Source organism: Heteronotia binoei, chromosome 4 (assembly GCF_032191835.1).
Source record: "Heteronotia binoei isolate CCM8104 ecotype False Entrance Well chromosome 4, APGP_CSIRO_Hbin_v1, whole genome shotgun sequence".
Lineage (NCBI taxonomy): Eukaryota > Metazoa > Chordata > Lepidosauria > Squamata > Gekkonidae > Heteronotia > Heteronotia binoei.
The window spans coordinates 69,738,415-69,750,849 of NC_083226.1; the positions used below are offsets into that span (position 1 = coordinate 69,738,415).

General features: G+C 49.4%; 1 protein-coding gene across 1 annotated transcript in view; it reads right to left on the minus strand.

The window, feature by feature from the left end:
• Positions 1-12,435, minus strand: part of LOC132570621 (guanine nucleotide-binding protein G(q) subunit alpha) — a 232,842-nt gene that overhangs the window by 140,335 nt on the left and 80,072 nt on the right. The gene's annotated exons all lie outside the window — the stretch shown is intronic.

The following is a 12,435-nucleotide window of genomic DNA, read 5'->3' on the forward strand; positions in this document are numbered from 1 at the left end:
AGTGGCTCAGTATGCCACCGAATTCAAGCTCCTGGCCCAAGACTTGGCGTGGAATGAGGCTGCCCAGATGGACCAGTTTACCGAGGGGCTGGCAGAGGAAGTCCTGGATGAACTGGCCAGGGTGGAGTCGCCACCCACGCTCCAAGGACTTATCACCCTCTGCCTCCGCATTGATGGCCGCCTGGAAAGTCGCCGCCAAGCCAAGACCAGAGGGCGCCAGCTCCCTGCGCCGTGCCACTTTGCTCCTCGCCCATCCCCAGTTAGTACCAGAGCCGAGGAGGAGCCTATGCAGCTTGGAGCTGCTCGACCCCGCCTGACTCCAGAAGAAAAGGCCAGACGCCGCACGCAGAATCTGTGCCTTTACTGCGGTACAGCAGGCCACTATGCCTCTGGCTGCCCTGCTAAGCGTCGGATACCCGGACCCTCGTTGCCACCGCCGCCAAAAGAGCAGCCCCAGGCGTAAGTGGGCCCTCCAGCCTGGGGCGACTAGCTGGGTCCTCCGAACAGCAGACTGATACCCCGGGCCCGTTCCTGCTACCAGTCAAACTCCGTCTGCCTGATGAACGCTGGCTGTTTGTATATGCCATGCTGGACTCGGGAGCGGCCCACTGTTTTGTAGATGCTGCCTTTGTAAAGCAGCACCAGATACCAGTGCAGACAAAAGAGACTCCAACGCTGGTGGAGGCTATCGACGGGCGCCTCCTCCGTTCTGGCCCCGTCACCCAGGAGACCTGCCCCATCACCTTCCACGTCCAGCAGCACCAAGAACAGCTGCAGTTTAATGTCGCCCGCATGCCTCGCTTCCCGCTGATTCTGGGCCTTTCCTGGCTGAAGCTGCACAACCCCATCGTGGACTGGGCCCAGCAGGAACTACGTTTCCGAGACCCATGCCCCCATCTGACTCCTCCCACCACTCTAGCAGCCGGCATCCCGAGTGGTGGTCCTCAGCTCCCTCAGAAGTATGCGGACTTCGCCGATGTCTTCGAAGAGACAGGAGCGGATCAGCTTCCCCCTCACCGGCCCTATGACTGTGCCATTGACCTAGTACCTGGGGCACCACTCCCGGTGGGGCGTCTGTACCCGATGTCGGAGCCTGAGTTGGCAGCTCTGCGAGACTACCTGGACAAGAACCTGAAACGCGGATTCATACGACCCTCAACCTCTCCCCTGTCTGCTCCAGTCCTCTTCGTGAAGAAGAAAAGTGGGGAGCTGCGGCTGTGCAATGACTACCGGGCCCTGAACAAGATCACCATCCGCGACCGGTACCCTCTACCACTGATCCCTGAACTCTTGGATCGCTTAAAGGGGGCCCAGATTTACACCAAGCTGGACCTCCGTGGAGCGTACAATTTGGTGCGCATACGGCCCGGAGACGAGTGGAAGACCGCGTTTGGGACCCGATACGGGCAGTACGAGCACCTGGTGATGCCCTTCGGATTGACCAATGCCCCAGCTGTCTTCCAGAGGTTCATGAACGACATATTCCGGGACCTGCTCGACCGCTTCGCGATCATATACCTGGATGACATCCTAATTTACTCCCGCAATCCTGCCCAGCACGCCGAGCACGTCCGCCAGGTCCTGCAGCGCCTACGAGCCCATGGCCTCTACGCCAAGCTGGAGAAGTGCGACTTCGACCTGCGCTCCGTCGAGTTCCTTGGGCACATTGTGTCACCGCAGGGGATCCTCATGGACCCGAAAAAAGTAGAAGCGGTCCTGACCTGGCAGGCTCCTCAGAATCGCAAAGACCTGCAGCGGTTCCTTGGTTTTGCCAACTACTATCGGCAATTCATCCCGGCCTACGCATCCCTGACCACACCCCTGACTCAACTACTCCGCCCCAAAGAACCCTTCCGCTGGTCCCCAGAGGCCGATAACGCCTTCTCCACCCTGAAGACTCGCTTTGCCACCGGGCCACTCCTGAGATACCCTGACTCCCAGCTTCCCTTTACGGTGGAAGCTGATGCCTCCAACGTGGCCCTGGGAGCAGTGCTGTCCCAGCGCGAGGAGCTGTCCCAGCCACTCCAGCCCTGCGCCTATTACTCGCGCCAGCTCACTGCTGCAGAGAGGAACTACACCATCTGGGAGAGGGAGTTGCTCGCGATCAAGGCGGCGTTTGAGGTTTGGCGACATTACCTCGAAGGGGCTCGCCACCCTGTTCAAGTGCTCACCGATCACCGGAACTTGGAACACCTCCAGACCACCCGCCGTCTCAACCAGCGCCAGATCCGGTGGTCCCTATTCTTCTCTCGCTTCGACTTCCGGATCTCCTACATCCCCCATACCCAGAACCGGAAAGCAGACGCGCTCTCCCGGAAACCAGAATACGCCCCTGCCTCAACTGAGACCGTGCCCGCTGCTCCAATCCTGCCACCCTCAGTATTTGCAGCCACCTCCACTTCACCAGCACTCGTGGAGGACATTCGGGCTAGCCAGGCCAATGATCCCTGGGTCCAGCAACACCTCCAGGCTCTCCAAGATGACCCAACAGGCGAGTTCACGTCTCGAGGCGGCCTCTTGCTACACCGCGAACGCCTCTATGTGCCGCCCGGGCCCTTGCGAGCAGAAGTGCTACGCCTGACCCACGACTCGTTACCCGCCGGGCACTTTGGACAGCATAAGACCACCCACTTGCTGACAAGGGAATTCTGGTGGCCACGAGTTCGCGCTGATGTTGCCCGTTATGTCAGCTCCTGTGACGTCTGCCGACGGGCCAAAGACATCCCAGCCAAACCCTCAGGGTTGCTACAGCCCTTGCCCACATCTTCAGGACCCTGGGAGACCATCTCGATGGACTTCATCACGGAACTTCCGCGCTCCAAGGGTCAGACTTGTATCTGGGTGGTCGTCGACCTATTTACCAAGATGGCCCACTTTGTTCCGTGCCCGAAACTTCCCACAGCTCAGGAGACGGCCCAGCTTTACCTGCAACACATCTTTCGTCTGCACGGACTCCCAGCCCATCTGATCTCCGATCGGGGCCCTCAGTTCTCCTCTCGGTTCTGGCAAGCCCTCCATTCCAGCCTGGGTACTCGAGTGCACCTGTCCTCAGCCTACCACCCACAGACAGATGGCCAGACAGAGCGCACCAATGCCACGCTAGAGCAATATCTCCGCTGTTACACCTGTTACCAGCAGGATGACTGGACCACTCTATTGCCCCTAGCGGAGTTTGCATACAACAATGCGGTCCATTCATCCACCCAAATGACCCCGTTTGCTGCAACCTACGGGTACCACCCTCGGTTCTTCCCGGCAATCCTACCACCCACGAATGTCCCCGCCGTCGATGCCTACCTGCAAGAACTCCGCGCCAGCCAAGACTTGCTCCGAGAGCAGCTACAGCAGGCCAAGGAGGCATATAAACGGGCTGCGGACCGAAAGAGGCAAGAAGGCCCTCCAGTGCAGCCGGGGGATCAGGTGTGGCTCTCAACTCGCTACCTGCGCCGGCCTGGTCGGTCTCACAAGCTGGATGCACGGTTCGTTGGACCCTACCCCGTCGTAGAACAAATAAACCCCGTCGCCTTCAGGCTCCAGTTGCCACCCCACCTCCGCATTCACCCTGTGTTCCATCGCTCCCTCCTTGTTCCAGCTGCACCCCCTGACCCAGCTCGGCCTCCTTCCCCACCGCCGCCACCACCGGTGTTGGTGGATGACGAGGAAGAATATGAGGTGCGCCAGATTCTGGACTCCCGGTACCATCGTGGAGGCCTCCAGTACCTTGTGGACTGGGAGGGATACGGCCCAGAAGACCGGTCCTGGGAACCTGTGGACAATCTTCATGCCCCGGACTTGGTGCAACGATTCCACAGCGACCACCCCGACCTCCCAGGCCCCTCGACGGCGGGGGGCCCTGGGGGGGGGATAGTGTCATGGGTGCTGGGGACCCTGCAGAAGAAACCGAGCCTGCAGAGCCTGCAGAAGGAACTGTGCCCCTGCCACCTGCACCAGTGCCCCTGCCTCCTGCTGAAGAAGATCCAAGCCCCCCTGCCTCGCCCTCTCGGGTGGCTCGTGTGCGTGACCGCCTTCGTCAGGACCTCAGGGATCGGAGGAGGGCGGCACGCTCACAAGCAAGACGCTCCCTGAGCCCTGAGTGGTGAAAGGATTCTGGCCCTTCTAAGTGTGAGGATGCTTAAGTTTCGGCAGGATCCTGGCTGCTGCTCTGAGACAGCAATTAGCCCAAATGAGCAACAGGCAGCAGAGGGCTATATAGCTGTGGGCTTTGGGAGGAGGCTTTGTGGAAGCAACTAGTCACATACCTGACATCCTAGCATCCACTCCGGCTCTTGACTTTGGCTTTTGGATTCCTGACTTTGGCTTGGACCTCTGGACCCCCTGACTTCGGCTTCTGAACCTCTGACCTGTGATACCCGGATTACGATTCTGTTTTGGCACCTTGGACCCTCCTTGCTCACGAGTTGCTGACCTTGGACTGCCCCTGGACTTTGCCTGACTCAGCCCCAGCTCGTGACATCACCCATGCCACATTATTAAATCTATCAATAGCATCCAGCATCTCAGCAGACTCCTAAACTGTACTGTAAACTTTTGAAACTGAATGGGGAAACAAAAACAAAAATACTTTGCTACTGAGACTTAAAACAAAACAGAAACTTCAGATGGATAGGATTTCCCGATATAAGTGATTAGAGAGTTCTTTTCCTGTTTTCCAGGTTGCCCTTGTGTTTATATTAGGAAGATTTAGAAACATGAATGCTGAACTGAAACTGTTTTTAAGATGACCTTATTTCTATTTATTTCATACTGAGAGGATGTAGCCTTCAGACTCTTAAGCATCATTTACATTTTTACATATCACAAGAATAGCTTTAGGAAGAGCAACTTGCTTATAGTATTAGGTCCAGTCTTTGATCTGTTTGCTCATACTAATCATTATCTTCTTGATCCACAGCAGTCACATTTCACAGCATAGAGAAACAGAACTGACAACATGATTTTAGAAACTAAGGCCAGGTTTATGCAACCTGAAATGACTGTATGTAGACTATGTTATCTTCACCCCTATGGACAAGCCACATTGAGGAAGCATGCTGATGCCTTCAGAGGTGCTGGAAATGACTGCTAGGATTTCCATGAGGGCAAGTGGCACTTTAGGACATGCTGGTTCATAATAATAGTCAATCAACACTAATGTGCCTCATGTGTGTATCTGAGAGCAATCCCACATATTTCCAAGCCATTTACATAAGACTCACTATGGCTACAAATATTCATCAACACTTTAAAGTCAGTCCATGTGGCACCTTCAGAATGTTCTTTACAATCTTCTCCATGCAATTACAAATAACAAAAATGCATCTGACATTGAATGAAAGAAGGGTAGTAAAATGGTCATACAGATAATCATTGCACACAAAACAGTACCTCACAAAGTGACAACGACAAGTGGAATGATTTCAACTGTTTTTCACATGGCAAACATTTCATTCACTTGTAATTCCACCGTTTAATGACACCGCCTGCATAAATCCAAACTCAGCCCAATTTACAGACCCATAAACATCAAATTCACAAGGCTTGTGATATGAGCTCTGGCTTCCACAGAAACTACAACTTCTGAACAGTACTGAGTGTCAAGCATCAGTATTTCAAATAACCAAGCAATTGTTTGATACAAAGACTCGTTTTATTGAGAATCCGGTACTTGCCCAAGGTACGATATCTTGGAAGTGATACAAAGTTTCACAAGATATAGATTCTTAAAGGCTACTTCAAAGGTAATAGGAAAGATAGCTTCAGACCATAACATACAGATGTGAATTGCAACAGATGTTCAAAGGGTCCTACCAACTACCATTATGTGGTTACAACTTCTCCCGGTTCCCAGACATTCCTGTCTTTCTGATAAGATGTATGAATGGGAACTGTTCGGGGGAGGCGCCTTTCTTCTATCATCAAGGTTACTTGCATATTCTAAATCTTCTACCCAGGGGTGAGAAAGAAAGGAGAGGAGAGAAAGGGGGGGGGGGACAAGCTTTGAAATGCAACTATGAGAGAAGAATTTTAAGGCAGAAAGGAAATGGTTTCCAATACCTATACTGATTTAATACACAGAAATAGCATGCTTGACATACTACCCCCCCCAGACTTTTTCCAGGGTTTATTTGGATTCAATTTGTAAAATTTCTTTATCAAATCTGCTGTCTTTACATTTGAAGCTTCACCCATTCATTGTGACTTGGTGGAAAATGTTTCCATCTAATTAAAAAATACAACACCCCTCTCTTTAACTTTGCATCTAGAATTTCTTTAACTTCATGGTGCCTCTGATTCCCAGTCTGGATAGGTTGTGGAGCTTGTGGTCGAGGGTGCCAAGACGTAGCTCCAGGATCTCGGCGTAATAGACCGCAATGAAAAACAGGGTGGTTTTTACTGAACATTTTTGGCAATTCTAATTCCACTATAATTTATGGATGACTCTCTTTATTTTGAACGGGCCCAGGAATTTGTAAGCTAACTTCCTCAAAGGTTGAGACATAGGTAAGTTCTTAGTTGTCAGGAAAATGGTTTCCCCCACTTTAAAGTCCCACACTGGAGCATGATTTTTGTCATAGTGTCTCTTGTAAGTGTCTTTAGCCTCTTCTAAGTTCTCTTGTATTACTTTCCACACCTTTCCCAAGTTCCCCCACCAATGTTCAAATGAGGAGGGTAATTCGGGAATAGATCTTCCTGGTAATAGTGGAAAAGGCTTCCCTTCGTAACGATTCACTACTCTAAAAGGAGTAGTTTTTGTGGAACTATGAACACTAGTGTTATATCCATATTCCGCAAACAGCAATAGGTCTACCCAATTGGATTGTTGGTAATTTACGTAGCACCGTAAATACTGTTCTAGGAGAGCATTCACTCTTTCCGTTTGTCTGTCAGTCTGAGGGTGGTACACGGAACTCAGACCTTGCTCCATGCTGGTTAATTTGCAAAACTCCCGCCAGAAGTTGGCAACGAACTGAGGCCCTCTGTCACTAATAACCATGTCTGGAAATGAGTGTAGTTTGACCACATGCTGGAAAAATAGGTAGGCTAGCTTTTTTGCAGTGGGTAACTGGGTACATGGAATGAAATGCACTTGTTTTGAGAAAGTGTCCACCACTACCAAAATTACGGTTTTTCCTTGTGATACTGGGAGTTCTACTATGAAGTCCATCGAAACCACTGACAATGGCCTGTTGGCGGTTTCTAACGGTTGTAATAGTCCCAGGGGTTTTCTTCACCTTTTCTTAGCCATTATGCACACTGGGCAGGTGGCTACATAACTTGAAATGTCTTTTTTCATAGATGGCCACCAAAATTGTCGATTCACCAGATGTAAGGTCTTTACATAACCAAAGTGCCCAGAAAGTTTACTACTGCGACAAAATTGCAATACTTTCTTCCGGAGGCTCTCTGGTACATACAGTTTTCCTTCTCGGTACCAGAATCCTCCCTCTCCCTTAACAACCCCATCCAGTTTCTGGTCTCCCTCCTTTTCCACTTCAACAATTAGTCTTTCCCCTCCCCACTTTTCTTCTATGTTTTCTTTTTTAGCTTTAGACCTAGTGGTTACTGCCCCCACCAGGTGATGGGGTGATATAATAGAGTCAATAACTTCTTCCCTTTGGCTATTGTGTTGGGGGAGTCGAGACAAAGCATCTGCTAAAAAGTTTTTGGAGCCCGGAATGTGCTTTAAAGTAAAATCAAATTTGGCAAAAAATCCTGCCCATCGAATTTGTTTCTCAGTTAGTTTTCTGCGTCCCGTGAGTGCCTCTAAGTTCTTATGATCTATCCTAATTTCAAAAGGGACCCTGGCTCCCTCTAACCAAGACCTCCAGGTTTTTAAGGCAAATGTCACGGCAAATGCCTCCTTATCCCCCACGGACCAATTCTGCTGTTCCTGCTGTTCCTGGCTCCCTCTAACCAAGACCTCCAGGTTTTTAAGGCAAATGTCACGGCAAATGCCTCCTTATCCCCCACGGACCAATTCTGCTGTTCCTGAGAGAATTTCTTGGAAATGTATGCACAGGGTCTTAGTCTCCCCTCATCATCTGGTTGCATCAGAATGGCTCCTACAGTGACGTGGAGGCGTTACATTGAACAACAAAGGGTCGTAACTCATTTGGGTGACTAAGAATGGGTTCACTAGTTAATAGTCTTTTCAGTTTATTAAAAGCCTCCTGACATTTGGCTGTCCATTCTAATTTTGCCCCTAGTCTCTTTGTTTCCGGGACTTTCCCTTTTGTTTTAAAGAGTTTCATTAGGGGTAGCATGGTGTGTGCAAATCCCTGAATGAAATTATGGTAAAAATTTGCGAAACCAAGGAAAGATTGGAGCTGTCTACGTGTCCTCAGGGGTTCCCAATCTAGCACTGCTTGGATCTTGGCAGGGAAATCCCATTGATCCCTCAAAAATCCGTGCAAAGCCTAAGTCTACCGTCCTTTTTTCTGAACAGTACTGGGGCTGTGTGGGGGGCGGTGGCCGGTCTGATGAATCCTCTTTTTAGATTTTTGTCTAAGAACTTTTGCAATTCAGTCTTTTCCACCCATCCCATGGAGTACAGTTTAGTTTTAGGAAGCTCTTGCCCAGGGATCAGTTCTATAGCAGTCGATGTCCCAATGGGGAGGAAGTTCATTCGCTTCCTCTTTACTAAACACCCTTTTAAAATCTTTATACTCCTTGGGGATGGAGCGTACTTCCTCTACCGTTAAACACAGCCTTTCGTTCCTAGGGGGTGGTTCAGGGTCCCAAGTTTTGTCCCGTTGGTGGCATTCGCATTTATTATCCATAAAGTCTATGGTTTTGTCTCCCCATTTAATGTCTGGGTCATGTTTTGCCAACCACCCCACTCCTAGTACCACGTCAAATGAGGCAGATGGAGCTATAACAAATAGTTCTGTGTCCCAGTGATTTTCTATGCCCACTGGCACTGCTTGAGTTTAGTCCATGCAGGGTTCCCCTTTCATTACCGTCCCGTCCATTTGCTCAAATTGTATGGGTTGTGGTAATGGGATCTTGGGTAGACCCAAGGCTTCCACTAACTTGGGCGTAATTATTTCTCTCGTGCATCCTGAATCAATTAGGGCCCAAACATGAACAAACCTCTTTAGCTTCGAGTTTAACAAAGTCAATGGGACAAAAAATAAAGATCCAATTATTCTCACCCTTAGTGGTGCCGTTAGTTCCACGACCTCTGCTCGGCACTTCTCAGTGCAGGTCGCTCCCGTTTCCCGCCGGCTCGTCTTTCCAGGACCTCTCACTCAACTCATCTAAGATGATGGTTTCTTCATCCATGGAAGTAGCAGCTACTGTGTTCCCTTTCACTGATTCTTTAGGGCGACTCGCGGTCTTCTTTGACGCCGGTGCACTGGGTTTCGGAGTAAGGGGGGGCCCTCAAAGTCGCTCTGGGCAGTTAGCAGCCAGATGGTTCAGGTCCCCACATTGGAAGCAACGTCGCGGGGTAGTCTGTTTATTGGCTCCCCCCGTGGGGTTAACTTTCTTCCCTTCTGGCTTTGCTCCCGACCGAGACTCATGTCCCCCCTTACCACCTTGCTGCTGTTGGCGTTTCAGGTCCACTCTTTTCATGTTGGTCTCTACTTCACCAGCTAGCTGTACCCACCCCACCAATATGGTAGGATGAGCTTGTTGTAGAGCTCAATCCAACATGCTTGCATTCAGGCCCCTCTGGAACTGCTCGATTTTCATCAGCTCGTTCCACCCCCGGACTTTGGCCGTATTTGCCCAAAATTCGGCCGCATACTCATGCACGAACTTAGACCCCTGCTGCATGTCTCGTAGTGCTGTCAGTGTTTGAGTTTCTTGAAGTGGGTCCTCGTACTGCATGAGTAAGGCTTGAAGGAAGGCAGCCACTGTGTCCAATTCAGGGCTTCTGGTCTCACGTACCACCGTTTGGCGGCCCTCTTCAATTTCGACCCCAGGTAGTCTACTCGGCTGAATTTATCTGGAAAGGTGTTCCCCCAATAGTGCATGTAGCTATTGGCCTGGATTGAGAAGTACTCTACCTCCTCGGGGTCACCATCGAACATCGCATCCAACTCTCCTCCCCAGCCATAGTCTCGGGAGGAAGGGGGCGGTGGTGGCGGCATCGGCAGTGCTATGGGTTGTCTCGCCAGAGAGGGTATTGGTGCTTCCCTCGGATCTGCGGGCCGCAGCACCCTATCGAGCAGCCTCCGCATCTCTTGCACCATGAAGGTGGCGTTGGCTTGTATTTCGTCCCTCAAGCCCCTCGCCATGTCAGCCATCTCATTTCTCATTGTTTGGAGTATTCCTCAGTCATCGGGTTAGGGCTCTTCTCCCTCTCCTTCAGGGCCTGGTTGTTCAGGAGCCTCACCCTCCTCCTCCTCAGGTCGGAGTTCTTCCCCGCCACCACCAGCTCGTGCGCCTTCTTGCCCACTCTCCCCGATCATCACTCTCACCCTATGGGAATGTCACGTTAGGATGGCCTCCCTCCGAGCTGTGCCTCCTCCATTAGGATGGTGGAAGTTCACAGTTCCCAACTTCGGGGGGTGATGAGGAGTTGTTGAATATGCAGAGGAGACCCTCTCCCTGTAACTCTGTGGGCGTCTAGTATGTGCCACGGAGGGGTCCTCATTCCAGCTTCGTCCTCTCTGCTTTCGCCTCGTCTCCTCTCCAGGGAAGTAGGGAATTCACTGTTATCTGGAGTTCTTTCCGCCATGCAGTTAGAAAGTTGCCAGTTCAGTTAAATTCCTAATAGGATCACTTCCAAAATGTCAAGCATCAGTATTTCAAATAACCAAACAATTGTTTGATACAAAGACTCGTTTTATTGAGAATCCGGTACTTACCCAAGGTACGATACCTTGGAAGTGATACAAAGTTTCACAAGATATAGATTCTTAAAGGCTACTTCAAAGGTAATAGGAAAGATAGCTTCAAACCATAACATACAGATGTGAATTGCAACAGATGTTCAAAGGGTCCTACCAACTACCATTATGTGGTTACAACTTCTCCCGGTTCCCAGACATTCCTGTCTTTCTGATAAGATGTATGAATGGGAACTGTTCGGGGGAGGCGCCTTTCTTCTATCATCAAGGTTACTTGCATATTCTAAATCTTCTACCCAGGGGTGAGAAAGAAAGGAGAGGAGAGAAAGGGGTGGGGGGGAACAAGCTTTGAAATGCAACTATGAGAGAAGAATTTTAAGGCAGAAAGGAAATGGTTTCCAATACCTATATTGATTTAATACACAGAAATAGCATGCTTGACACTGAGTTGACAGAAGGTGCAGTTACAACAGTTTCCAGCTGACAAATGTACCCTGTTTGATAAAACTATCATTCATTATATTCATGCCACATACTTACAAAGTGGAGGTTTGTAATCAACAAGCTACTAAGGTCTCTAACCAAACACACACTTAAGTGTTGAATAATGTCCCTTATTACATGAGGAACAGAAGTCTTCAAAAGTCAAATTAGCGTAACTGGCATATAGCATCAATACTATTAATACAAAATCTTACACATAATTCCTGTGAGAAAAATTGTATAAAATATTGTGCTTTGAATCAGTGAAATATCTAGAAGTTCAATCAAGTCAAAATTTTCCCTCCAAACCCTTTCTGCATCTGGCTTAGCTTTATATCTGCTCAAGTTATCAATGAACAGCCTAAACCTGGCACAAGGCCAGAAATGTCAAGCATCTGCTGTGTCAAACACAAAAAGGTCATATTTCTCAACACAACCTTGTTCAAGAGATATGTTTAGTAGTCATCCTTTTACTTAACACAGAAAAAGATATTTTTGAGAAAGGGATGCTGAAAAATCCATTCATTTATTCAGGACGGTTTCTGTCCAGAAAATTGTGCACTAACAACACAGCACAGCAGTCCACATCTAACAGACTTGCTGCCAATTCAAAAGTCCAGAGACTGGTTCTGGATCATTGGTCATGAACTGACTTAATGTATCATATAGCTAACATTCAATCTTCTCCCAAGGTACGGGTCAAAAATGCACAATGGGGCCACATAGCACTTTGGAAGCTCCATATTTAGAGAAAAAAAAATTAAAACAGGAAGAGTTAGAAAACAAACAGAGAGAGTTTTAAAAAAAGAGTGGCCTGTGCACAGACATGGAAAGAAACTCAATGCTACAGCAGCCCCCAATTGGCACCACTGTTGCTTCACCCTTCCAGGAGTTAATGGGAACAAGAAAAGAGGATGGAAAGTGGGAAGAGGATCTGTGAGTGTAGAGGAAAGAGTACACATGAAAAGATGGAAGGGAAGGAAATTGTAATTGGAAGGAAAACAGCAGCTGAGGTGGGGAACTGAAGAGGGCAGGTGGGAATGAAGCAGATAAAAGGAAAGAAGACATGGGGGAGGGAAGCAGGGACAGAATGGAACAGAGACAGTAAAAGGAGGGAGAGCAAAAGGCTGGAGAAATGAGATTCTCCTCCCTG